Source organism: Bubalus bubalis, chromosome 3 (assembly GCF_019923935.1).
Source record: "Bubalus bubalis isolate 160015118507 breed Murrah chromosome 3, NDDB_SH_1, whole genome shotgun sequence".
In the NCBI taxonomy this organism is placed as follows: Eukaryota; Metazoa; Chordata; class Mammalia; order Artiodactyla; family Bovidae; genus Bubalus; species Bubalus bubalis.
Window position 1 is genome coordinate 135,079,937 of NC_059159.1, and position 27,847 is coordinate 135,107,783.

Below are 27,847 nucleotides of genomic sequence, written 5' to 3' on the forward strand. Positions count from 1 at the left end.
TATTCTAACACTCCAGAAAGACCATATAGCTTCCCAGGTGGCGCAGGTGGTAAAGAACCTGCCTGCCAATGCAGGAGACGTAAGAGATATGGGTTTGATCCCTGGGTCTGGAAGATCCCCTGGAAGAGGAAATGGCAACCCACTCCAGTATTCTGGCCTGGGAAATCCCATGAACAGAGGAGCCTCGAGGGCTATGGTCTGTGGGGTTGCAAAGAGTCAGACACGACTGCATGCACATGCACACACTAAGTCTATACATTTTTAAAGACCTTTCCGGAAAATGAATCCACGATGTTTCTTCGTGGCCTACACTGACACAGCAGAGAGAACCTGTAAAGCTAGTTAACTGAATCAATTTAGTCAGTACAAACTGAACTACCTTTGCATTTCCTCAGTGAGGACTAAGCAAAATCAAAGCCAGAGCTGCAAAGCGCTATTTGCACAGACCCTTCTTTTTCCCACATGGCTGTCATTGAGTTCACATCGCTGTTAATTCCTGGTCATTTATTTCTCCCTGAGCACTTCGACTTGGATTCATTTTCATAAACTTAAAGCTGCCATTTGGGGGACTTGCTTATGTTAATCCAAATGGATGCAGTTCGCAGTGGACTACACTTGGCTGCATCTTTCTAAAAGGAGAGTGCCCATTTATCTTGACTGAGCCTAAGTGCAGTACTCTCTGAGTGGAGGGGGTTGGGCTGCAGAGTTTAAGGAGGCTCTTCAAAGCCCAAATTCTGTGATTCCTTTCTCTAATTTTACATCCCATTCCTCATGTATTTCCAATGCGTTCAGAGACCTATGTGTTCAGTTGCTCAGTTGTGTCCGACTCTTTATGACCGCACGGACCATAGTCCACCAGGCTCCTCTGTCCATTGGATTTCCCAGGCAAGAATACTGGAGTGGGTTGCCATTTCATCCTCCAGGGGATCTCCTCCACCCAAGAACTGAACCTGAGTGTCCTGCGTGCGCCACCCGGAAAGCCCTCAAAGGCACAGAGAATAAATGTCTGTGCGCTTAGTCGCTCAGTCGTGTCTGACTCTCTGTAACCCTGTGGACTCTAGCCTGTCCATGGAATTCTCCAGGCAAGAATACTAAGAAAGAAAGAAAGAGAGGGAGGGAGAGAGGAAAAGGGAGGGAGGAAAAGGAAGAAAAAGGAAAAGAGAGTTTAAAAAAAAAAGAAAGAAACCTCTGATTTTTCTTCTATCTCATTCCTCACTACTTCCTATCCCTTATTCATTAAAAAAAAAAAAAAAAAAAGATGGAGGTGGGGAGATTGAAGTTGTGAGGCCAGGAGGTCCTGGCAGCAAAATGAGAATCCTGTTTTCAGGCTTATGAGGCTAGATTCTATTCAAATTTGCCCCTAATGGACAAGTCACAACAATTTGGTCTGTTCTCCCAGCTATAAAATGGGATAATAATGTCTGTAAACCTTTTCTTCCATTCTTAGATTGCCCCAAAGATGAATTTTAATCCTATAAAAATCTACTTTGAACACCAAAGTGGAAAGAGCTGCACAGACAAAATGACATAATTACAGAGCTGCTTGGTGAAACAGCTCTTGCCTTCTGACTACTGTGAACCCAGACGACAAATTTTATTGGATTTTCCCGCTTTGTTTCACCACCACTTAATATATGATGCATCCGGTTTCCCACTGAAAGGACCTCGAACTCCTTGGAGAAGTCTGATGTCCTATCTGGGGCTTCCCTGGTGGTCCAGCAGCTGAGACTCTGCGTTCCCAATGCAGGAGGCCTGGGTTCCATCCTTGGTTGGGGAACTAGATCCCACAGGCCAAAACTAAGACCTGGTAAAACCAAATAAGTGAATAAATAAAAATGTAAATATTCTTTTAAAAGACAGCAAAGAAATTAACAAAGACAATAAGGACATTTCAAAAGGACCACAGGAGCTTCAAATAAGCTCCCATTGTTAAAAAATGGGACCGTCTTAGCTTCAAAAAGAATATTAATGAAAACAGTCAAAAATATCAACATTTAAATTTATCAGCTTATAAAATACTTTAAAAGCCTGATTCATGAGTAATATGTTCATTTTCATAATTCTGACAGTTTCACAGGTATATACATTTGTGAAAACCCATCAAGGTAAACACTTTAATATATGTAGTTTATGTCAATTATTTTGTTTGTTGCTGTTATTTAGTCACCAAGTTGTGTCTGCTCTTTGGTGACCCCATGGACTGTAGCCCACCAGTCTCCTCTGTCCATGGGATTTCCCAGACAAGAATACTAGAGTGAGTTGCCATTTCCTTCTCCAGGGGATCTTCCTGATCCAGGTAGCAAACCCACATCTCCTGCATTGCATGTGGGCTCCTTACACCTCAATATTAATATATTAAATAATCAAATTGTGTACTGTTGGATGATGCTAAAAACCAACTCATTATTTTGAAAATTAGTAAACAAAGGGGGAAAATCAGCATTTTTCTTTCCAATGCAAACTGTACTGAGAATAACCAAATAGTGGATGAAGTTCCTCCCTATACATTCCCATTAATAAATAATGAAGGGATCCCTAATACACTAATGACTGTAGACATAAATCATCAACAACTGCTAACATCACAAAAGACAACCAGACATTATCTGTCTTTTGATGGGTGAAAACATCATCACCTTTAAACTTGTGAAGTCGAATCCAGTTCTGATGTAGGCCTCTAGGTCCAACTATCAATTTATAGGAAGGACAGAAGAAAAGAGAAGAGACAGTGGGAATTCCACAGGACAAAGCCTGATTTCTTTACACGTGTTTATAATCTTATCTATTTATCTTTTATATTTATTTTTGGCTGTGCTGGGTCTTCCTTGATGTGCAGGCTTCTCTCTAGTTGTGGTGAGCGGGGCTCCTCTGCAGTTGCAATGCACAGGCTTCTCACTGCAGTGAGCACTCTTGTGGAGCACAGGCTCTAGGGTTTGGGGGCTTCAGCAGTTGCGCTCCTGGGCTCTGGAGCACAGGCTCAATAGTTGTGGCTTATGGGCTCAGTTGCTTCGAGGCATATGGGGTCTTCCCAGATCAGTGATCAAACCCATATCTCCTGCATTGGCAGGTGGATTCTACACCATTGAGCCACCAGGGAAGCTCCAAAGTCTGATTTCTTTACCAAATAAATGACAAGAGAGAAGAACCTGTACATTTAAAAGAAATGTAAAAGACATACCAGGGACTTCTCTGGTCTTCCAGTGATTAAGTCTCTGTGCTTCCAGTGCAGTGGGTATGGGTTCAGTCCCTGGTGGGAGAACTAAGGTCCCACATGCCACATGTCAAGTGGTACGGCAAAAAGCAAATAAATTAACAACAAAATAGAGGCATATCACCCAACATAGTATGTGAGCCATTTTTAGATCTTAACTCAAAGTCACAAAATTTATGAAATTTATAGAACAATTGAAAATTAAAAATGGATTGGGAATTCCCTGGTGGTCCAGAGGTTAGGAGTCCGCACTTCCACTGCAGGGGGCGTGAGTTCAATCCCTGGTCAGGGAACTAAGATCCCACATGCCATGTGGTAAGGCCAAAAATATAATAAAAAATAAAAATTTTAAAAGTGGATTAAATACTTGGTAGTTGGAAATTATTGTTTATTGTCTATGGTGTAATACTGTTATCATGGTTATGGGTTTGTTTTTTTTGCACAATCCTTATCTTTTGGAGATGAAATATTTATGATGAAAATGTATGATACCTGAAGTTTGCATCAATATGACATGGGAAAGTAGAAATGGGTAAGGTTGGCCATCAATTCATGGTTAAATAGTATGTACATTGACATTCATTGTAGTATTCTCCTTATTTCTCTGTTCAAAATATTCTATAATAAAAATATTTTTGAAAAAAAGTAATCATCTCTACATCTTCTTGCCATGTTAGCTAACTCTCCATCATACCATCACCCAGCAGAGAAATGGACCTAGTAACATTAACCCCCTGGGGCAATTCACACCTGTTAATATTTAGAAAATACTTTGAAGCTTAAAGATGAAAGATACCACATAATTGTAAGGTATTATTACTGTATTAAAATTAAATAAAAGACTCTGTAAATTTGAAAACCCAAATATGATCACTACCTACCTTAAGGTTTGGCTCACATGGAGAATGAGCTTCCTGAGAAATGCCCATAAAAAGCCAATGATCAAAGGTTGCTTCTAAAAGCATTCTTTTCCAGAGGCAACACTCCCCCTAGGCAGAGCAAATCTGAAGCAAAATTACTAAGGAAATTGAGTTCCCCTCAGTGTTCCCCCATCTTCCTGTTCAACATACATCTTCTGCTACTCCTATTCCCTCCTCTCTGCCTCTAATGAACCCATGCTACATCTGAGCCCTCAAAAGTACCCTGCCAATCAAAACTTCATCCATGTTATTGAACAAACATTGATTGTCTATTCTGTGCTGGCAACACAGATATGAATTAAGTTCATATGGTATGGACAAAGTGCCAGCAGAAGAGAGGGAATAACTAACTCTCTATGGGAGGATCTGTAAGAGTGTCACCAGGCCAGTGACATTTATCCTGCCTTATGAAGGATACGGAGCCTTCAGGTGGAGTCAAAGGAGAAAGGTACTCACGGTGTATGAGCTAGGTTCTCCAGAATCTGAACCAGTAGGATGTAGAGAGATAGGTGTGTGCATGCTCAGTCATGTCTGACTCTTTATGACCCCATGACTGTAGCCCACCAGGCTCCTCTGTCCTTGGGATTTCCCAGGCAAGAATACTGGAGTAGGTTGCCATCTCCTCCTCCAGGGGATCTTCCCAATCTGGGGATTGAACCCACATCTCCTGCATCGACAGAAGGCTTCTTTACCGGTGAGCCACCTGGAAAGCCCATAGAGATACATGGAAAAGGAAACTGATTCTAGGAATTGGCTCATGTGGTTATGGAAGCCCAGAAGTCCCACCATCTGCCCTCTGCAAGCTGGAGGCCCAGGAGAGCCAGGGGTGTAACTCAGGCCAAGTCCTGAAGCTCCAGAACAGGTACAGGAGGATATGGAGGTCCCAGCTCATCAGGGAGAATGAATTTGCCTCATTTTGCTCTGTTTGAGCTCTCAGCAGATTAGAGGCTGCCACCCACCTTGGGGAGGGCACCTGCTTCACTTAGTCTCCTAATTCAGATACTAGTCTCTTCCAGAAACATCTCACAGACATGCCCAGAAATAATATTTTACCACCTTTCGAGGCATCCCTTAGCCTGGTCAAATTGGTACCTAAAATAAACCATCGCACAAAGCAAAGACAGTAACACAAAAACATCATAAGATGTGGAGACAGCTTACTTGCAGATGGAGGAGATGCTTTTGGAAAGCTGGGTGGATCAGGTCTTGAAAAACCGTACAGGGACTTCCCCGGCGGTCCATTGGTATGGACTCCAAGCTTCCACTGCAGGGTTTGATCCCTGGTCGGAGAACTAATATCCAATAAGCCATGTAGTGTAGCCAAACAAAGCAAAAGAAAAGAAAGAAAAAGAAAAGTTCCATACACTGTGCTGGAAACTTTATCCTGAGGGCCCCTGGAAGCTTTTTAAGGGAAAAAAAAATGCTTTGTTGGAATCTGTGTTAGGCTGAACATTTGGCTGAACATTTACTCGTCTTTGGTACCTGTGAGATTATAAATTTCTTGCCTGGGCTTGTTCTCTCTTGTAACCCCAGTTCCCAGGACAAAGTCTGACTCTTACAAGGGTCAGACTTAAAGTCAGTCATTTCCCTTTTTTTTTTTTAAAGACACAATAGCTACAAACAATGCTTTGGAAAGGAGCCTGAGGGAGAAAACAATAAAAGAGGCCTCTTTCCCTTAAAATAATTCTAACCTAGCAACAGGAGTTAGTGTGACATTCATTCCCACTTTAGGATGCTAGGATGTCTCTTCTCTAAAGTGTCCCTTAGAAGAAACTGAAAAGGGACTTAGAGGTCAGAGGTCACATCACCACACATAAGTATTAAGGTTCTTGTACAAAGGGGAAGAGAAAAATGTAGAGACTTTCCCAGTGATTCAGTGGTTAAGGCCCTCCCATTGCAGGGGACCCAGGTTCCATCCCTGGTCAGGGTACTAGACCCTACATACCAGCAGAGCCAAGTAAATGAAAACTCTTTAAAAGAAGAAGAACCTGCGTCCTCCCTGGGAAATTAGGTCAGAGGAGGTGCATCACTGGTGCAGCTCAGAGCAGTATTTTCCAAGGAAGTTAGTTTCAGTCTGTGGCAAACTGGGGTGGTTAGACATCTGAAAGGGCTTTCCTGGTGGCTCAGTGGTAAAGAATCTGCCTGCAGTGCAGGAGACACAGGAGACGAAGGTTCAATCCCTGGGTTGGAAAGATCCCCTGGAGGAGGGTATGGCAAGCCACTCCAGTATTCTTGTCTAGAAAATTCCATGGACAGAGGAGCCTGGTGGGCTACCATCCATGGGGTCACAGAGTCAGACATGACTGAAGCAACTGACCACAGCACACAGTGCACAAACATCTGAAACATCAAGAGTACCACTGGGAATTTGCAAAGAGTTGTTAACTCTCAGAGAGCTCAGGGGTTTCGACTGTCCATAGACCACAGGGAGGAAGTCTCGGTTGGAGGTCCCAAGTTTTGTTTCTCCAAGATAATCTACTTAGGTCCCTTGACGTAACTTGATTCCTATTTTCTGCATTTTTATCCTCCTTATTCACAGACATTTTGAGAACTTTTGTGATGTTATTAATTTATTAGAAATTACTAGCCATGGATAATTCTTTTTTTTTCCCTATTGTTCCACCATTGACAGCCTGTCATCTGCAGCAACTATAGTTTAGTGACTATGGTGTGTTTGACCAACTTGGACTTTTTCATTGGTTGAATCTGTTTGTGGTTCAGTTGATCTAAACATCGATCATGATGCACAATTGGCATGGTAATCTCTCATAAGTTACAGTCACGCTGCACAAAGCTTATAGCACCTTTACTAATTCTGTTGCAAATATACTGGAGTATCTATTGTATTTGTCTGTGCTTGTTTTTTAAATTTTTAATTTAGAAGTCCAGGACTTCCATGGTGGGCCAGTGGTTGAGAGTCTGCCTGCCAATGCAAGGGACGTGGATTTGATCCCTGGTCCGGGAAGATCCCATATGTCACAGGGCAACTAAGCCCACAGGCCACAACTACTGAGCCCACGCACCCTAGAGAGCCTGTGCTCTGCAACCAGAGAAGCCACCACAATGAGAAGCCCACACAACACAAGAAAGAGTTGCCCCCGCTCACTGCAACTAGAGAAAGCCTGCGTGCAGCAACAAAGACTCAGTGCAGCCAAAAATAAAATAAATAAATAACTTTAAAAAAATAATAAAATAAAAGTCAAAAGTACTGCTCAAATAGTAAAGCAATGGTTTGTTTTTCCTCCTCATTTGAGGAGGAGGAAAATGAAATAGGAGAAGCCTCCACTTGCCTGCCAGCATCCCCCCCAAACTTGCCCAGATATCAGCCTATATCAAGCTTTGGCCCCATGACATCTGATCCCCGCCTCTCAGCCAGTCAGGTTACTCTCCTGCCTTCCCTCCCCACACACCTCGTTTACCTCTGTTTCCACGCTGCTCCAGTCCCCAGCTCCAGGGCCACTACAGCTCCAGAGCCCATCCTGACAGAGCCAAAAGGGGCAAAGAAGACTTTAGTGGCTGCAGCAGCACAAAGAATACCTCCTATTGTGTGGGTTGGTAGTGTTTCAGGGCTAAGGAAAAGTGAAAGTGAAAATCGATCAGTTATGTTTGACTCTTTGCAACCCTGTGGACTACACAGTGCATGGAATTCTCCAGGCCAGAATATAAAGCCCCGGCTAAGGAAGATCCAAATCATACCTTCTGGTGATGGTTTTCATCCTGCATCTGAATTCTCATGATGCTGTGCTCCCCACTTCCACCCCTGGTTCCTACCTAAGCACCCTGACCTATTAGATCAAGCAACGCTTTGCTGCTCCAGGTCTCCAGCCAGGGCGTGGACTCTTGCTGAGCGTCCTGGAGGGAGACGTGCTAGACCCCCCTGTACTGCCCACCTGCTTAATTTTCAAGTGGAGTCTGCTTCCTGAATCCCCCAGGGCAGCTTAGAACAGCTTGCTTGGGACTTCCTATGTCCACTGCTGGGCCACACTGCCTACTGCTGTCCCTGGACAGACGTCCTCAGGTTCCTTATCTAACCCTCTGCCAAGCCTTCCAACATGGGCCCCCAAAGAATCACAGATGAAGACTGTTCCCTCCCCAGGACTTCCCTGGTGGTCCAGTGGTTAAGAATCTGCCTTGCAATGCAGAGGATGCGGGTTCAATCCTAGGTTGGGGAACTAAGATTCTGCATGCTGTGGGGCAAACCACAGCTGGAGTCTGGGCAGTTCACAACAGAAGATGCCAGGTGCCACAACTAAGACCCAAGGCAGTCAAGTAAATAACTATTAAAAAAATAAAGTAAAAAGACTGTGTCCTTCCCTTGGTGGGAATGTAAAATAGTGCAGCCATAGAGAAAACAATATGGAGGTTCCTCCCAAAATTAAAAATAGAACTGCTTTCTGATTCAACAATCTCACTTCTGGGGATATATTCAAAAGAAACTATGCCAGTATCTCAAAGAGATATCTGAACTCTCATGTTCATGGCAATATTGTTTACAATAGCCAAGGCATAGAAACAACCTAAGTGTTCATCACTGGATGAATGGACAAAGAAAATGTGGTCTAGACACGAAAAGCTTCCCTGATGGCTCAGTGGTAAAGGATCAGCCTGCCAATGCAAGGAGATGCAAGTCCGATCCTGGGTCAGGAAGATCCCCTGGAGAAGAAAATAGCAACCCACTCCAGTATTCTTGCCTGGGAAATCCCATGGGCAGAGAAGCCTGGTTGGCTACAGTCCATAAAGTTGCAAAGAGTCCGACACAACTGAGCATACAGCGCATACACACAATAGAATATTGTTCTGCCTTTAAAAAGATGGAAATCCTACCATTTGTGACAACATGGATCCTGGGGGACGTATGTTAATTAAACAAAATTAAGAAAAATACTGCATGAACTAGAGGGTAGACAGGAAGTTTTCTCATCACTCACACGTAAATAACTATGTGAAGTGATGGATATGTTAATTAACTTAAGTGTGGCAATTATTTTACAATGTATAGGTATTTCAAAACATCCAGGGAATTACCCAGCAACCCAGTGGTTAGGACTCCATGCCCTCACTGCCAAGAGCCTGGTTTCCATCCCTGGTTGGGAAACTAAAGTCCCACAAGCTGCACAATGCAGAAAAAAAAAAAATCCAATTATATGCCTTAAATATATACAATTTTTTATCAATTGTACCTCAATAAAGCCAGGGGGAAAATAAAATTTTCTTGTTCTAATTGCTTTCCTCCCTTCTAGTCCAAACCTACCCATCTTCCCTTGACTGTCCCCTACCATGAAAATCTCTCCTTCCCTCAAGTCCTCCTACGCTGAAAAACAGAACTACAGTTTAGTACATAATTATGTCCTTCCTTTATTTGCTCCCTGCCTTGTGTGTGTCACCTCTCACCAGCTAATTTGTAAACGCATTAAGTGCAGAGACCAAGCCTCTCTATGATGTCTCGTTCCTATTAGGCTGACTTATTCATTAATTCATCAGATATCTTAGGGGTTACTCGGTCCCAGGCATTGTTGTTCTAGATACTGAGATGCAGGAGGCAAGGTGGCAAAATATACAGGATTCCTGCTCTCAGGATGAGAAGACAGACAACCAAATACTTACACAAATCAATGTAAAATTACGCCAGAGAGCCACTGTGAAAAACAGTATGGCAGTTCCTCAAAATATTAATAAGCGAATTATCAGATGACCCAGCAATTGCACCCCTGGGTGCTTTGTCAGAAGAACTGAAAGCGGGGCTCAAAAACATATTTGTACACCCATGTTCACAGCAGCATTATTCACAGTGACCTAAAGGTGGAAGTGATCCAGGTATCTGTCAACAGACGAATGCATAAACAAAACGTGGTCTGTCTATACAATGCAATATCGTTATTCAACCTCAAAAAGGAAGGAAATTCTGACACATGCAACAACATGGATGAATCCTGAGGACATTGTACTAAGTGAAATAAGCTGGTTGGACCATAACGAATGCTGAGCATCGAAGAATTGATGCTTTTGAACTGAGGTGTTGGAGAAGACTCTTGAGAGTCCCTTGGACTGCAAGGAGATCCAACCAGTCCATCCTAAAGGAAATCAGCCCTGAATATTCATTGGAAGGACTGATGGTGAAGCTGAAACTCCAATACTTTGTCTACCTGATGCAAAGACCTGACTCATTGGAAAAGACCCTGATGCTGGGAAAGATTGAGGGCAGGAGGAGAAGGGGATGACAGAGGATGAGATGGTTGGATGGCATCACTGACTCAATGGACATGAGTTTGAGCAAGCTCTGGGAGTTGGTGATGGACAGGGAAGTCTGTCGTACTGCAGTCCATGGGGTCGCAAAGAGTCAGACACGACTGAGCGACTGAACAACAGTTGTCAAACTCACAAAGACAATGTAGAAGGGTGGTTGCCAAGAGCTGAGGGGAGATGAAGTGGAGATCTGCTTTGTGAATGAAAGATTTGAGATGAAAAGAATTCTGGAGCTGGATGGAGGTGACGGTTGCACAACCACGTGAATGTACTAACACTACTGAATCCTGCACTTGAAACTGGTTCAGACAGTCAATTGTATGTTATGTATATTTTGGCACAATTAAAAATAAATTTTTAAATGACCAAACCAAAAACCTTACAATCAGACACGAGAGCAACAAAAGCAAGACCAGGATGCCCTGAGGAAGTGATGCCAGAACTGAGTTATATGTGGAATCTAAAAACAGGATACAAATGAACTTATACACTAAACAGAAATAGAGTTACAGATATAACAAACAAGCTTATGGTTACCAAGGTGTCAGGGGGGTGGGGAGGAGGAAGATTGGGATTGACATACATACATTGTGTGCTCAGTCTCTCAGTCATGTCCCACTCTTTTCGACCCCATGAACTGCAGCTCTGCCAGGCTCCTCTGTCCATGGGATTTTCCAGGCAAGAATACTAGAGTGGGTTGCCATTTGCTACTTCAGGGGACCTTCCCAACCCAAGGATCGAACCGGAGTCTCCTACAAGTCACCTGCAGTGGCAGGCGGATACTTTACCACTGCGCCACCTAGGAAGCATGTCATGTACACACTGCTACTGCTGCTGCTGCTGCTAAGTTGCTTCAGTCGTGTCTGACTCTGTGTGACCCCATAGACGGCAGCTCACCAGGCTCCCCCGTCCCTGGGATTCTCCAGGCAAGAACACTGGAGTGGGTTGCCATTTCCTTCTCGAATGCAGGAAAGTGAAAAGTGAAAGTGAAGTCGCTCAGTCGTGTCCGACTCTTAGTGACCCCATGGACTGCAGCCTACCAGGCTCCTGCGTCCATGGGATTTTCCAGGCAAGAGTACTGTATATGAAATAAAAATCAATAAGGGCCTACTGTATAACACAGAAAATTCTCTACCCAATACCCTATAGTGACCTATGTGGGAAAAGAATATAAAAAAGAGTGGATATATGTAAATGTATGGGCTTCCCAGGTGGTGCTAGTGGTAAAGAACCCGTTTGCCAGTGCAGGAGATGTAATAGACACAGGTTTGATCCCAGGTTGGGAAGATCCCCTGGAAGAGGGCATGTCAACCCATTCCAATATTCTTGCCTTGAGAATCTCATGGACAGAGGGGCCTGGCGGGCTACAGTTCATGGGGTTGCAAAGAGTCGGAAACGACTGAAGCGATTTAGCATGTATGCATGTAAATATATAACTGATTCACTTAGCTGCACACCTGAAACTAACACAACATTGTAAATCAACTCTACTCCAATAAAATTTTAAAAAATAAATTAATAATAATAATAAATTAAAACAACAACAGCAAAGTGCAGCGCCTCTGCTGAGATGGGAGATACGGTTAGCTCGGTAAGATGGCCAAAGTGAGACCTGGCTTTTAGCTTGTCAAGGCTATGGTTTTTCCTGTGGTCATGTATGGATGTGAGAGTTGGACTGTGAAGAAAGCTGAGCACTGAAGAATTGATGTTTTTGAACTGTGGTGTTGGAGAAGACTCTTGAGAGTCCCTTGGACTGCAAGGAGATCCAACCAGTCCATTCTGAAGGAGATCAGCCCTGGGATTTCTTTGGAAGGAATGATGCTAAAGCTGAAACTCCAGTACTTTGGCCACCTCATTCGAAGAGTTGACTCATTGGAAAAGACTCTGATGCTGGGAGGGATTGGGGGCAGGAGGAGACAGAGGATGAGATGGCTGGATGGCATCACTGACTCGATGGAGGTGAGTCTGAGTGAACTCCGGGAGTTGGTGATGGACAGGGAGGCCTGGCTGCTGCGATTCATGAGGTCGCAAAGAGTAGGACACGACTGAGGGACTGAACTGAACTGAACTAACTGCCCAAAGGGTTCCTTGGTGGCTCAGAGGTTAAAGCGTCTGCCTCCAATTCAGGAGGCCCAGGTTCGATCCCTGGGTCGGGAAGATCCCCTGGAGAAGGAAATGGCAACCCACTCCAGTATTCTTGCCTGGAGAATCCCATGGACGGAGGAGCCTGGTAGGCTACAGTCCACGGGTTCAGAAAGAGTCGGACACGACTGAGATACTTCACTTTCACTTTCACTGCCCAAGGGGAGAGGAAGCCTTTGTTATGGTAATGAACGGGGAGTCCTCTGCAGGAATCCGAACTCCACCCGACGCTGGGCACCCCGGCCATAGGAAAGGGCAGGGCGGGAGGCTGAGTTCCCTCCCTAGCTCTGTAGGTGGCAGTGCGCTTGCATCCTTGAGGCGGGATGCAGGCGTGGCCACCCTGGCGCCTTGCTCCAGCCGAGACCACATCTACCCCCGTCCGCGCTCCAGGAGAAAACGGATCTCTGCAACCATCTCGTACGCTTTCCAGCCGCCCATCCACCGGCCTCTCCTCCTTCAGTCAGCCTGCAAACCTAGAGGCCCGTTTGCAAAAAAAAAAAAAAAAAAATACAGCGTGGAAAAGCCTCCACCGAGTTCGTACAAAGCCCTAGCTCTCTGAATGGATTCTTTGGTTTGTTTTTACTTTAACTGATATCAGCCTTTGGTCCTGCGCAAACCGCTCTGCTGCTGAGAGATTTAAAGGAAAGGTTCTGCGCCTTTAAGAACTCAATTCAGCTGCTCCACGGACTGCAGCACGCCAAGCCTCCCTGTCCTTCACCATCTCCCGGAGCTTGCTCGGACTCCTGTCCATTGAACCTTAAGGACTCCAGGTCAGGCTAATTCTTCCTCAGCATGTTTGTCATTCAAGCTGAAGTCTCTTTTTGGCTCATGTCACCTGACCCCATTCCTCCCAACCAGATGATTTGAGGCTTAGTGGTGACTTGTGCTCTCAGGGTCACTCCATGAGTTATCTCCAGTTGTTCAGTCTCTCAGTCATGTCCCACTCTTTGAGACCCCATAGACTGCAGCACGCCAGGCTTCCCTGTCCTTCACTATCATCGGGAGTTTGTTCAAACTCATCTCCATTAAATTCGTGATGCCATCCACCCATCTCATACTTTGTCGCCCCCTTCTCTTGCCTTCAATCTTTCCCAGAGTCAGGGTCTTTTCTGATGAGTCAGCGCTTTGCATCAGGTGGCCAAAGTATTGGAGCTTCAGCATCAGTCCCCTTCCAATGAATATTCAGGGTTGATTTCCTTTGGGATTGACTGGTTTGATCTCCTTGCTGCCTGGCCCTTCTGAAAAGGAGTTAGTTCAGAGGCTTAGGGTCCCAGCTGCCTTTGAAGAAGGTAGAGTGTCCTGCTCCTCAATTAGACACTGGTTCCACAAAACCAAGCAGTTGCCTGAAGTCTTATGAAAAGAAGCACAGAGAGTTGGGGTTCTGGGCTCAAGTTCCCTCTCAACCATTTACCAGAATAAATGCTGGGCTCTTTTGAGTTACAGTCTGCAATGTGGCCCTTCCCCAGGGGTATAATGAGAGGATAGCAGTGCCAGACCCAAACCAAAGAAAAAAATCACTAACACGGATATCTTGTCTTTATTTAAAATCTTGATATTTTCTCTTTATGCACCACCCCCGCCCCCTTTTTTTTAAAGATTTTTTTGGCCACTCTATAGCATGTGAGATCTAGTTCCCTGACCAGGGATCAAACCCAAACCATCTGCATTGGGCGCTCAGAGTCTTAGGCACTAGACCACCAGGGAGGTCCCCTCAGAGGGTGATTTTTATTTGTTTTTTATTTGTTTTAATTGAATGAAAAATTCTTTAAAGTTTATAGTGCTTTACAATTTTCAATAGTTGCACACACATGATGTCATCTAATCCCATAGTAACCCTATTTTTTTTTTGGCCCCTGCCCCAAGGTTGTGCCTCCTCCTACCCTCTCCCCACTGACAACCACTAATTTGTTCTCCATATCTATGAGTCTGCTTATTGTTAGTTTTATTCACTAGTTTGTTGTATTTGTTAGATTCCACATATAAGTGATATCAAACAGTACTTGTCTTCCTCTGTCTGACTTTATTTCACTTAGCCTTATGCCCAAAGAGCAGTTTTAACATGAGTTCTGTGCATATAGATGGTGGAAGAAAGAAAGAGAATGAAACAACATGTGAGAAGAGCATGAGCGTGTAGGTGGAAGAATGATCCCATTTCTTCTTTCCTTTTGGCCCAGGATGAAGCACAGTAGCATCATCACTTCTGTTTCCCTCAGTTATTAATGACAGTTTCTGTGTAGGGTGGGAGAAACACAGAAGGGAAAAACAGCTAGCTATGTGTCTTCTCCAGAATGAAAGAGATGAGAGCAATGGCAGTTTGCCCCCCTTAAACCTCCCACCTCCCTTTCCACCTTTGTGTTAGAATTCTAGTTTTTAGCTGAGCACATACTGCCCACCCTAGAGGCTTCATTTTCCAGATTGTCTTACAGAGGCGTGGCTGTGTGTCTAATTTCCCACTGAAGAAATGTGGGACTTTTTAAAAGGGAGAGGATGTTCTTATCTTCTCCCTATTCTTCCATCTTGCTGCCTGGAATATGGATGTGATGACTGGAGCATTAGCAGCCACTGTGGAGCAAGAGGCCACCCTACAGGTAGAGATGGAAGGGGCATGAGTCTCTGATGGTTTTGTGAAGCTGTCCTAGAAGTCCTAGAATGCCTAACTCTATTCTTTTACATGAAAAATAAATGTTATCTTATTGAAGACTAAATTAGAGGAGGGGGGTGAGGAGTCTTTCTACTTTATGCAAGTGAACCTAATCCTAACTGATAAGATAATTTATGTCAAAACAACATAATCCATTTTGCTGGGAACTTTCTTTTCTCAATGTACAGCAAGAGACCATGGCCGGAACTAGAAAAGTTCTAGGATGTATCTAACCTTTCCTGCATTATTAAAATGTCACATTCATTCCAGAGACCAAAGCAACTGATAATGTGCCAGGCCTGGAAAAGACCCCACCCAGGGAAGTCTTCCTCTTCCTGTTTCACAGTAACTGAATGAACCAAGTTGTGGTATCAACATTTGAGAAGCTCCCCCATTGCCTCCCCAGCACTGCAACAGAGAAGTAAAATAATCAACTGTCACAGTGCTGACTGGGGGGTGGGGGAGCGTGTTAAGTGACATTAGTATGTGCCAAGTTTTCATGTCCTCACCCTCTTTTAACTTTATGTCAACCTGGTAACAGGTGTTATTGTCCTCTGTTGATACACGTGTAAACTGAAATGCACAGAGATGGACCTGCTGACCCTTAGACAGTGAATACTTGGGATCCTGCTCCACAAATTCATGTTGAAAGAATGAATGAAAGCCCATGATTTATTCACTACCTTGCCGAGCATAGATACAAAAGACAGATGTAAAAAAAAAATCTGATGAATAACATCCTCCTTCCTAATATATCTTTGAATGCCTGAATGAGAATGACTGTGGGTGACATCCCTATCCCTGGGTCAGGAAGATGCCCTGGAGAAGGAAATGGCAACCCACTCCAGTATTCTTGCCTGGAGAATCCCATGGACAGATGGGCCTGGCAGGCTACAGTGCATGGGGTCTCAGAATCAGACAACTCTGAAGCGATTTAGTATGTACAGTGGTGTGGTGAATGTATAGCATGCTGTCCAGTCCCTGGAGTCCCAGATTTGGAGACGTGAAAGCACTCCAGCCTGGATCACCACCCATCAGCACCACCTTCCTGTTGGATTTCTGTTCATCTATCAGCTTCTGAATCTCCTGGTGTCACAGGGCGGTACCTTCTCCAAGTGCCCTCCTGCTCTTGAAAGTTAGTGGTATCCCCAGAGTGACTCCTTTCCAGGTCCCTGGCACTTCCTAGACCATGAGAGCTCAGGAAGAGGGGATGCAACTCCCCCTCAGAGCTAGAGTCCCCTTTTCTTGTCCAGCTCCCGCAAACTATCATGGTTTCTATGCATGAGACGGTTGGATGGCATCACCAACTCAATGGACATGAGTTCGAGGAAACTCTGGGAGATAGTGACAGTCAGGGAAGCCTGGCATGTTGCAGTCCATCAGATCATAAAGAGTCGGACACGACTGAGCGACTGAATAACAACAGCCAGTCCTCACTCCCCAAAAGCCTAATTTTACTTCTGTTTTTCAAATGATAGGTTTCCATGGCCTATAGCAGAAGACGTTAGGACAGAATCCAAACCCTCAGTAACACGACATGGAAAATACAGATTTGAGAAACAGATGGTCTTACTTCCCAATAAGGGGGAAAAAAATGATTTTACGCAGGTTGGAGTGGAACCAGCGAAGACTTGCCACTGTAGGTAACATTCCAACAAAACTTTGAGGCTATGAGTTATTCTCAGATAAGAAGCAACTTCTAACATTTTTATTTTTAGCAATTCCAGCAGTATGTGCCAGTCACATACTTTACAGTGAAGCGCTTGAACCCTCCCTCCAACAACCCTACCATGGAATCTATTATTAACTGCACTTGATAGATTTGAAAACAGTCACGTGGGCTTTCTGGGGGCTCAGTGGTAAAGAATCCACCTGCCAATGCAGGAGACACGGGTTCAATCCCTGGTCCAGGAAGATCCCACATGCCATGGGACAGCTAAGCCAGTGTGCTACGGCTACTGAGCCTGAGCTCTGGAGCCAGCAAGCCACAGCTGCTGAGCCCGCAGGCCCTAGAGCCTGTGTGCCACGAGAAAAGCCACTGAGATGAGAAGCCTGAGCACTGCAACTATAGAGTAACCGCCCCGCTCGCTGCGACTAGAGAAAAGCCTGCTTGCAGCAACGAAGACCCAGCACAGCCATAAACAAATAAATAAAATTGTATTTTTAAAAAAGAAAACCGAGTCAAGTAACTTTCCCAAGATTGAGTCCCACTGTTTTGACTCCAGGGCCCACACTTCTAACCATTATTGTAGATTAGATTATGAAACTTTTATCTGTTGCTATGAGGATTCAACCAGATGCTCTTTCCTCTATTTATTTATTTTTTCCCTCTGTTTACAATGCCCTCCAGCAACCCAGTGGTCTAACCAGCCCCTACTTACTCAGGGGCCCAGGGCTCAGGGTTAGTCTACTTTGGCTGCTGTAACAAAATACCATAGACTCAGTGGGCTGAACAGCAGAGAGCTATGTTCTCACAGTTCTGGAGGCTGGAAGTTCATGATCAAGGTGCTGGCAGGGTTGGCTCTCCTTGGCTTCGGGAAAGCTGCCTTCCCACTATGTCCTCACGTGGGCTTTCCTCTATGTCCACATTCCCCTGGAGCTTCACTGGTGTCTCAAACAGTAAAGAATCTGCCTGCAATGCAGGAAACTCAGGTTTGATCCCTGGGTCAGGAAGATCCCCTGGAGAAGGGAATGGCAACCCACTCCAATATTCTTGCCTGGAAAATCCCATGGACAGAGGAGCCTGGCGGGCTACAGTCCATGGGGTCACAAACAGCTGGACAGGACTGAGTGACTATCACTTTCATTTTCACTTTCTTAACATCACCCTCAACTAAAAACACTTGCCTTCCCAAACTCCCTGGTGCCTGGGAGTTGGGTTCTCTGCTGCTTGCAGCCTAGAGGCATTTCTAAGTGCTTTATCTAAACAATCACTACGGGAAACTGAAAGCCACTGCTTCTGGGGATAGCAGATAAGCACTAGGGAAGGAGAAAACATTCACAAAGAAGTGAACCTGGATGCCCACAAGTCATCTTAACTGCGTGTTAAAATCTCAGTTTTCAGGAATCAGAAAAACTGTAAAAACCAGAAATGTGGGACTTCCCTGGTGATCCATTGGTTAAGATTTTGCCTTCCAGTGAAGGATATGTGGGTTCAACTCCTGGTTGAGAAGCTAAGATCCAACATTGCCTCAAGGCCAAAAAAACCAAAGCATAAAACAAAAGCAAAGTTGTAACAAATTCAATAAAGACTTAAAAAATGGCTGACTTCAAATTAAAAAAAAAAAAACCTTTATATAAAGGGTGAGATAGAAGTTGGAATTTGCAATATTAAACTAAGGGAAATAAATTTTTTATGCCTCATACTATTATATAGCCAAGGCAAATGTATACACTGAGTCCAAACCAAAATACAAAACCAATTTATTCAGTGGCTCAGTCATGTCTGACTCTGCAACCCCATGGACTGCAACATTAGTCTTCCCTGTCCTTCACCATCTCCCAGAGTTTGCCCAAGTTCATGCCCATTGAGTAGGTAATGCCATCCAACCATCTCACCCTCTGTTCCCATTTTCCTCCTGCCTTCCATCTTTCTCAGAATCAGGGTCTTTTCTAATGAGTCAGCTCTTCGCATCAGGTTGCCAAAGTATTGGAGCTTCAGTTTGAGCATCAGTCCTTGCAATGAATATTCAGGACTAATTTCCTTTAGGATTGACTGGTTTGATCTCCTTGTTGTCCAAGGGACTCTCGAGAGTCTTCTCCAGCACCATAATTCAAATGCATCAAGTCTTTGGCACTCAGCCTTCTTTGGGGTCAAACTCTCACATCCATACATGCCTACTGGAAAAACCATAGTTTTGACTATACAGACCTTGGTCTGCAAAGTGATGTCTCTGCTTTTTATTATGCTGTCTAGGTTTTAGTACTTAAATTAACACCATCATTTTAATATGCTAGATTGTGTTTTACAAGATTAACTCACACATGTTAATATTAAGGCCCCGTAGCCTCAGGTCCTGCTCTGTATTTCAAATATTCTGTATTTTGTCTTTGGTGAGGCAGAGAACATCTATTTGTGTAATAGGTTGCATGAAATGGCATTAATAATTTCCAAGCTTTGTTGCAAGAGAATCTGACTCCATGGCTTCACACTCAAAACTCTGCCAGTGGGCAACCTTCACTGCCAGTTTAATGTAGTGTCATTTGATGGCTACAAAGCAGTTTTGTCCCTTTGAACAGGAAGTTAATATTGTGACTTTATTGAAATATGCACTAAATAAGTATCTAATCCAATTATGACTGGAATTGGTTACAGAAAATTTCTTCATGGTGCATTTACAATTACACATATAGCCAATGATCTCTCACCAAGCTGGCATGGCCTGCCTGACACAGGCCGCACACAGAACATGTGACCACTCTGCCGATACACGACTGATATCCAAGCCCCTGGCTTTTGGAGGGCACAGGCAATGGTTTAGGCTACTCACTTTCCCTGATTGAACTCCCCAAAGATGTTCAGTTATGTCCTATACTGTGACATTAGTTGAGGCAGTCCAGAGAGCATTGAACAACACAGGTCTAAACTGCACAAGTCCACTAATTCAGGAGTTTCTTCTACTAAACACAGTACCTGCGTTTTCATTTTACAGATTTTATTTATTTATTTTTTAAACATCTGCTTTCTTTATATGTATTTCTTTTTGGCTGTGCTGGTCTTCGTTGCTGCACGGGCTTTTTTCTAGCTGTGGTGAGCGGGGTCTACTCTCCAGTCGTGGTGCTCAGGCCTCTCATTATGGCGGCTTCTCTTGTTGCAGAGCACAGGCTCCTGATGTGTGGGTTTCAGTCATTGTAGCACATGGGCTCTAGAGCACAGGCTCAATAGTTGCTGTGCACGGGCTTAGTTGCTCCTTGGCTGGTGAAATCTCTCCAGACCAGGGATCAAACCTGTGTCTCCTGCATTGCAGGCAGATTCTTTACCACTTGTGCCACCAGGGAAGCCTGTTTGGCCTTTACTTGACCTGAATTCAGTCTCAAACACAGATTCAAACGTGGACAATTCTGATGATTGCAGTCCAATGCCAGCATCTTCCTGGGCCTTTCCTTATATATTCACTCCTGTATTGCATAGAATCAACCACTATCCTCTGCGTCCAACTGTGCCCTGTGCCACCTTCTATTACTGAAGAGGTAAAGGTTGAAAGCTTTCTTCCATCGCTCTCCATCAGCTAAACCACAGGTTCCTACTGTCACCGGTGAATCCTGGTTAGTCTTTGTATCCTAGGATCTGGTACAATGTGCAGGAGGGTTGTTGTGGAAAGTTTCTGAAAGAGAAGAAAGAAAGAGGAATAGAAGGTGAAAGAAGGAGAAGGAAGAAGGGGAGGAAGAAGAGGAGAACATACTCCCAGCTTTTTCAGAGAGACTTATATTTTGAAGGGAGTTCTAGTCTTATAAATAAGACCCTGATCATGGACTCAGAGCTGCATCTGGCAGGAAGGGGTGTCTGGGGGTGGAGTGGGCGCAGCAGGTGGCGTGTCCTGGAGCCTGTCCACAGTCTGGCTCCCAAGAGGCCATTGTACACAACTCTTCCCAACTCATTTCCCTTTGGGAAACTTGAAAATCTTCCATTTATGCTGCTGAAACTTTCTCAAGAGCCAACTTTCCCAGCACACCATGGGCAACAAGATTTCTCTGTGACTGAAAGCAATGAAATTTTATATCCCGAGGGACAGAAGACTGTGTGGGGTGCAGAGGGACTCTGGAAGCGGAGCCATGGTCAACCCACCAGGTTCAGGCCAGCCCTGGGTGGGTACCACCCATCTGCACATGCTCAGCATCGCAGCCCTGGCCCCAGGATGCCTCTGGAGACACATCTTTACCACCTTTTATTAAAGTCATCATGGAAGCATTCAGGGAAATTTTTGTCTTCTTTTTTGTTGACTGTTTCTAATCTGTTAGAAGCAGGCTGATAATAAAATTCACCATGTTAATGACTTACCAGTCCTAACAGCAAACAATCGAACAGGCTCTTTGCTTAATATTTTCATGAGAGAATGTGCACGTGACCTTGAGCTTGGCGCCAGTTACATTTCTATTTACGCGGAGACTGGGGACAATTAGGACATTTATCTCACTTCATCACTAGTCACCCTTTCTCCCAGATTTCCCCTCCCTCTTCCCCAAAGAAATGAAAAAACGTTTTCATTATAAACTGCTATCTGTTGGTGAAAGCAGCTATTTTTAAAAAATGATGTCATAGCATCTAGAATGCTACATTGTTCTGGTTTCAGAAAACGCTCAATGGATTCTTTAGTGCTAGCTGTTTTCACATGTTAAGTGAACACCAAGTAACCTCCCTTCCTTATCTCCTATCTTCATTTATTCGTTTTCAGAACTGTCATCTGGGGCCTAGAGAAACTTCTGTAAGTTTATGTATTTTCCTACCCTTAAAATAATATCCATTTTCGTATATTGTAAGGATATAACCATTCTTTGTAGGATTTTAAATTACCATCTTTATAATTCCAATTTAGAAGAACTTTCCTGTTACATCAGCATATATTTAGGCAGCTTTCACTTGTTTTACAAAACCTAAATAAGTCCCACTGAATTATTTTCTATAGGAAATCTTCAGGAATAGAAAGTGCATTTTAAAAAAATTTTTACGAAAAGAAATAGAATAACCTCTCCAACCAAAAAAAAACCCAACCACATAGCCACAAATGTTTATTATCTATCTGTACAGAATTGGAGCATTGTCTTTAGAGATCTGTTTTCTAGCTATATTCTTTCCAAAAACATGAGGAATCAATTGCACTTTTGCAGGAACAATATTTTATGTGTGAAAAATAAAGAAACTTCAAGCTTAATTTTAACTCAGAAAATAATCTTAGGGTCTTCAATGAGTGTGACCCAAATGCCATGTTTAACATACAGAGTCTCTGTGTTTGTGAGACTGCAGCTACGCACATATGATAGGCATGAACTAGTGATAAATTGAATTAGTGCTGTGACAAGCACTGGAGGGAGAGCCTGGAAAACTCATGAGCCAGGCAATTAACCTTGGCTGAATCCTCCTTCGTGGGCTTCAGGTTTAATTCACCACACTTCCTCCCCAGTCCTCCAGCATGCGTGCACACACTCATGCTAGCACACACCCCTCTACTCCCTTTCTTTCCAAAGCGTTTACTGTACCTCTCAGCATCCACACGCCATGGTTAACATACTTTCCTACATTTATGCTCTTAGCCTCTTGCTTGAGTTGATCCCCAATTCTTCTTGGCTTTAGGTATTGGGTTGGCTAAAAAGTTCGTTAGGGCTTTCCATAAGAGCTTATGGAAAACTCAAATGAACTTTTTGGCCAACCCAATATCACCTAGCTATCTCTGAATCTTTCCTAAGTGCAGGGCTCACACTGTCACACCACAAGGACCTGAAATCCAGAGAAAGTCTAGAATTCTCCTCACTAGCTTGTGTTGCTTTCAGATCATGAATCCCCCACTTTTGTGTAAAGATTCCTGCTCATGCCATCTGCCCCTACTCACTGACAGCAACTTCCCTCATCCCTTGCTCATTCAAGAGCTGTCCTGTGCTACATGGTTGTTTTTTATTAATTTTTCTTTCTCTCCGTCTCTCTCTCTCGTTTTTTTTGCTTTTTTTGGGGGGGGGGGACATACCACACAGCATGTGGGACCTTAGTTCCCCGACCAGGGATCGAACCTGTGCTCCCTGCAGTGGAAGCATGACGTCTTAACCACTAGACCCACCAGGTTACTCCCATAGTACTAGTCTTTAAATTGAATTCGGCTTTTATTTGGATAATTTCAGTACCTATTTAGATAACCTGGCCAACACCTCAGTTTCTTGGAATTCTCAGCCTTAGTGTCCACCCTTTTCATCCCCTCAGACATCCATTGCCATGAACCCCCAACTGTTCCATCTCTGAAGTCTGACATGCAAGCATACTATTATCCTTATTCTGCTCCTAGTTGTGAGTGACTATATCTATGGCAGCAAAACCAATTACCTGAAAATGAGTAGCTTAAAACAACACAAATTTATTACTGTATCAGTTTCTAAGAGTCAGGAACCCAGGAGCAGCTTAGCGGGGTGGTCCTGGCTTAAAGTCTCTCTGGAGGCTATAGCCAAGATTCTCAGCAGAACTGGAGGCATCTACCTCCTAGGTAAATCACTTCCTTACCAGGCAGGCTCATTCATGTGGGTGGTTGGCAGGGACCTCTGTTCCTAACCACGTGGCCCTCTCCATAGGAATTCTTTATTCTTTTTCCTTTTTTAAAACATTTTGGTCAGCCAAGCGGCATGTGGACTCTTAGTTCTCCAACCAGGGATGGAACCCACAATCCCTGCAGTGGAAGCTCGGAGTGTTAACCACCGAACCTCCAAGGGAAGTCCCTCTTTTTGTTTTTGTTTTTCAGTAGGGTTCTTGAGTGTCCTTAGGACATGGCAACTCAGTTGCACAAAGCAAGCTTGCTAAGAGAGGGCAAAACACAAGAAAGATACAGCACCTTTTGTAATTTAGTATCTTCTGCTTTTTTTCTATCTGTTAGAAGAGAAACATTAGGTCCAGCCCATGCTTAAGGAAAGGAGTCCCTGGTGGTTCAGACAGTAAAGCCTCTGCCCACAATGCGGGAGACCCGGGTTCGATCCCTGGGTTGGGAAGATCCCCTGCAGAAGGAAATGGCAACCCACTCCAGTGCTCTTGCCTAGAAAATTCCATGGATGGAGGAGCCTGGTGGGCTATAGTCCATGGGGTTGCAAAGAGTCGGACACGACTACTCTTGCCTGGAAAATCCCATGGATGGAGGAGCCTGGTAGGCTGCAGTCCATGGGGTCGCTAAGAGTTGGACACAACTGAGTGACTTCCCTTTCACTTTTCACTTTCATGCATTGGAGAAGGAAATGGCAACCCACTCCAGTGTTCTTGCCTGGAGAATCCCAGGGACGGGGGAGCCTGGTGGGCTGCCATCTATGGGGTCGCACAGAGTCGGACATGACTGAAGCGACTTAGCAGCAGCAACCATCCACCTGACCATCACTCAGGCAGCCAAGTGTTGCTGACGATTACCACCAAACAGGAGCAACCTGGTGTTCTGACATGGCCCCTCGGCACATCCAGCTTTCCTTCTGCTTTCCAGTCACCACAGAGGCTGTTTCGACCCTTACCTGGTTCCCTCACACCTCCTTCAACACTAGGGATCAGTCATTCTCAGTTCCTCCCTTCCCACGCCTTACATGGTGCCTTCATCCTCCTCCCCATTCAGTCACAGTGGAAGAAGTGAAGAGGTATGTTATCCAAGACCTCCCCACGCAGTCACAGTGGAAGAAGTGAAGAGGTACGTTATCCAACACCCAGCCCTCCATGGGGGCTTCCCTGGTGGCTCAGACATTAAAGAATCCACCTGCAACGCAGGAGACCTGGATTCAATCCCTGGGTTGGGAAGATCCCCTAGAGGAGAGCATGGCAATCCACTCCAGTATTCTGGCCTGACGAATTCCATGGAGAGAGGAGACTGACAGGCTACAGTCCATGGGATCACAAAGAGTCGGACATGACTGAGTGACTAAACACACACACAACTCTCCATGGAGTAGACACTCAAGGAATATGTCTCTCCAAAAAGGACCTGACTTTCCCTGGTGATCCAGTGGTCCAGTGGAAGACTTCACCTTCCAAAGCAGGTGATCCCTGGTCAGGGAGCTAAGATCCCATATGGCGGTCAGCCCAGAAACCAAAACAAAAGCAATATTGTAACAAATTCAATAAAGACTTTTAAAATGTCCACATTTTTAAAAATCTTAAACTTTTTATACAAAATTAAAAAGGACCTGAACCCTGGATCAGACCTGCCCATCTCTCAAGCATCTTTCTTCCCTGTCTTCATCTGCCCTTTAACTCCTTCCCAACAGCTTTCCCACAGGCTCAAATCTCCTCTCCCAGAAAAAGCCACCTCTTCCAGCCCACATCCTCCTCAGGTGAACAAGCTGCCACTCTTCATACTGAGAGTTCTAGAACTAGTGACAGAGGTCTCTGCCCTCCCCTCCTCACTCCCCTTCACTTCCGGAGCCCTCTCAGCACCGCTGACTCCCCTCTTGCCAAGGTCACCTCCACACTGCCGGTCATCTCCTCATCTTCCTCAAGGTCCTCCCAGCATGGACACCGGAGGCCACTCACACGTAAGAAGTCTCCCCTCCTCAGCTTTCCATGCCCAGCCCCTGCTGCAGCCAGGCTCTTGGTCCACCAGTCTGTGGATGTTTGGGCTTCCTCAGAGTTCTGCCCTCAGCCCTCTTTTTTTCTTAGTCTGCATGGCTTAGTCACCTTTGTGGCTTTAAATATCATCCCTAAGCTGAGACATCAGTGTTTGTATTTCCAGCTCCTATTTCTCACCTGAGCTTCGATCTTAGACACACTGTCTTAGGACCTCATAGGTCCTGAATCTTTAACATGGAGGCAGTCTAGTCAGTGAATCAAAGCAAGGGCTCTGCCATAGTTCTAGTGTTAACTATGCTGCTGCTGAACGGTGGGACTTGGGTATGTTATTTAATCTCTCTGTAAGTCAGTCTCCTCAGGGGTAAAGTGGGGGATAATAACAACCCAACTGTTAAGGTAACTGTGAGTAAGTCAGTTCATGCAAAGCCCTTGGCATGGTGCCTGGTGTATGGTACCAGGGCTCAGAAATGGGAGTTATTGGGACTTCCCTCATGGTCTCATGGTTAAGACTCTGCAGGGGGCCTGTGTCAGAGAAATAAGATCCCACATGCCACAAGGACCTACTGTACAGCACCAGAAACTGCACTCAATATGTTGTAATAACCTATAATAGATGAGAGTGTAAAAAAATAATATATATATATTTTACTGTGTATCTGAAAGTAACAAAACATTGTAAATCAACTATATGTCAATAAAAAATTTTTCTTTTAAATTAGGACCAACCACAACTTAAGTATCTATGCCCTGACAAAATAATAAATATACATTAAGAGAAAATAATTTTAATTTTTTTAATTAAAAAATATGAGTTATTACTGTGACGATTAAATGAGACAATACAGGTACAGCCTGTGGCTCACAGAAGTGCTAAAGAAAGACTACCTGGTATTATTACAGGCGATGGCACCCCACTCCAGTACTCTTGCCTGGAAAATACCACGGGAGGAGCCTGGTAGGCTGCAGTCCATGGGTTGGCGAAGAGTTGGACACGACTGAGCGACTTCACTTTCACTTTTCACTTTCATGCATTGGAGAAGGAAATGGCAACCCACTCCAGTGTTCTTGCCTGGAGAATCCCAGGGACGGGGGAGCCTCGTGGGCTGCCGTCTATGGGGTCGCACAGAGTCAGACACGACTGAAGCGACTTAGCAGCAGCAGCTGAATGTCTCTCTCCCGCCCTTTATGTCTCACTCTGACAAACCTGCCCCTCCTCTAGCGTTTCCTCCTTCAGTCAACAGGCCTTAATCTCCATTTCTCTCTCCTCCATCCAAGCAATCACCAAGTTCTATCTGTTGCACCGTATTACTCGCTAAGTGCTCTCTAATCAGTGCACTTCTTCCACCCTGTCCCATCCCATCAGTGTCTCTTCCCCAGATGACTGCAAAGCCTCCCCACCTAGTCTTCTGGCCTCTGGCCCTGCCCCTAGCCAATCCATTCTCCACACTGCAGTCAGAGCCATCAGTCCAAGATGCACGTCCAATCAGGTAATTTCCCTGAGGGCTTTGCATTGCCCTCAGGCTAAAGTCCAACACTCTTAATTAGATTACAAAGTCATTTAGGGTATGAACAGAGTCAATTCCCAAGCTTGGTGACTTTTAGTTTCTCTGCTTTCTCTAGCCTCTGTGTCCTGTACATTCCTCTAAAACCATCTCACCTGGCCAATCCTCTCACCCTTGTCCTTTAGTTCTTAACTTGGATCACACCTCCTCCAGGAAGTGTACCCAACTGTCCCCAAGCTAGATTAGGTATTTGCTCCAATTTGCTCTCTCAGAACCATAGTCTCTTCATGTTACAATGATCCTACTGTTAGAATTGCCTGTTTATTTCCTCCCCACCTTTAGCCCACACAGATCACCACATAATGGTTGAATGTAATTTTGAGCAACAAACGAACAGCTGTCCTTCACCCTGAATGGCCTGTGACATTGTAGATGACTCTCACCACAATGTGGGTGGCCCTTTTCCAACCTCTCCCTGACAGCATCTGTGCAATGCATTGGACAGTACAGGAGGGAAGTTGGAAGACTTGAGTGTATGTCCTTTCTGCCATTGACTAGCTGTGCAATCTTGGGTATCAGTTTCCTCATTTAAAAAAAAATGGAATTGGAGGCTTCCCTGGTGGCTCAGTGGTGGAGAGTTCCTCTGCCCATGCCAGAAGACACAGGTTTAATCTCTGGTCTGGGGATAAGATCTCACATGCCTCGGGCAGCTGGGCATATTGCTCCTCAACTACTGAGACTGTGCTCTGGAGCCTGGGAGCCATGGCTGCTGAGCCAACTTGACATGACTACAGAAGGCTGAGCACCCTAGAGCCCATGCTCCACGACAAGAGAAGCTCATGCAATGCGAGTAGAGAGTGGCCCCCGGCTCACTGTAACAGGGGGGAAGCCCTTAAAGCAGCAAAGACCCAGCACAGCCAAAAATAGAAATAAAAACAGATAAATAATGGAGTGGGAGAT

The 27,847-nt window shown here is 44.7% G+C and overlaps 2 long non-coding RNA genes across 2 annotated transcripts; one reads left to right on the top strand and one right to left on the bottom strand.

Moving 5' to 3' along the window:
* Positions 1 to 1,531: 1,531 nt before the first annotated feature.
* On the bottom strand, positions 1,532 to 5,789 carry LOC102391423. Its single transcript, XR_003108252.3, has 2 exons — positions 5,293 to 5,789; positions 1,532 to 1,804 (listed from the first exon to the last, which is right to left on the bottom strand). It is a non-coding gene; the product is annotated as an uncharacterized LOC102391423 (long non-coding RNA).
* A 6,870-nt stretch (positions 5,790 to 12,659) lies between these two features.
* LOC123332899 lies at positions 12,660 to 18,426 on the top strand. Its single transcript, XR_006550066.2, has 3 exons — positions 12,660 to 13,286; positions 16,636 to 16,796; positions 16,876 to 18,426. It is a non-coding gene; the product is annotated as an uncharacterized LOC123332899 (long non-coding RNA).
* The last annotated feature ends 9,421 nt before the right edge of the window (positions 18,427 to 27,847 follow it).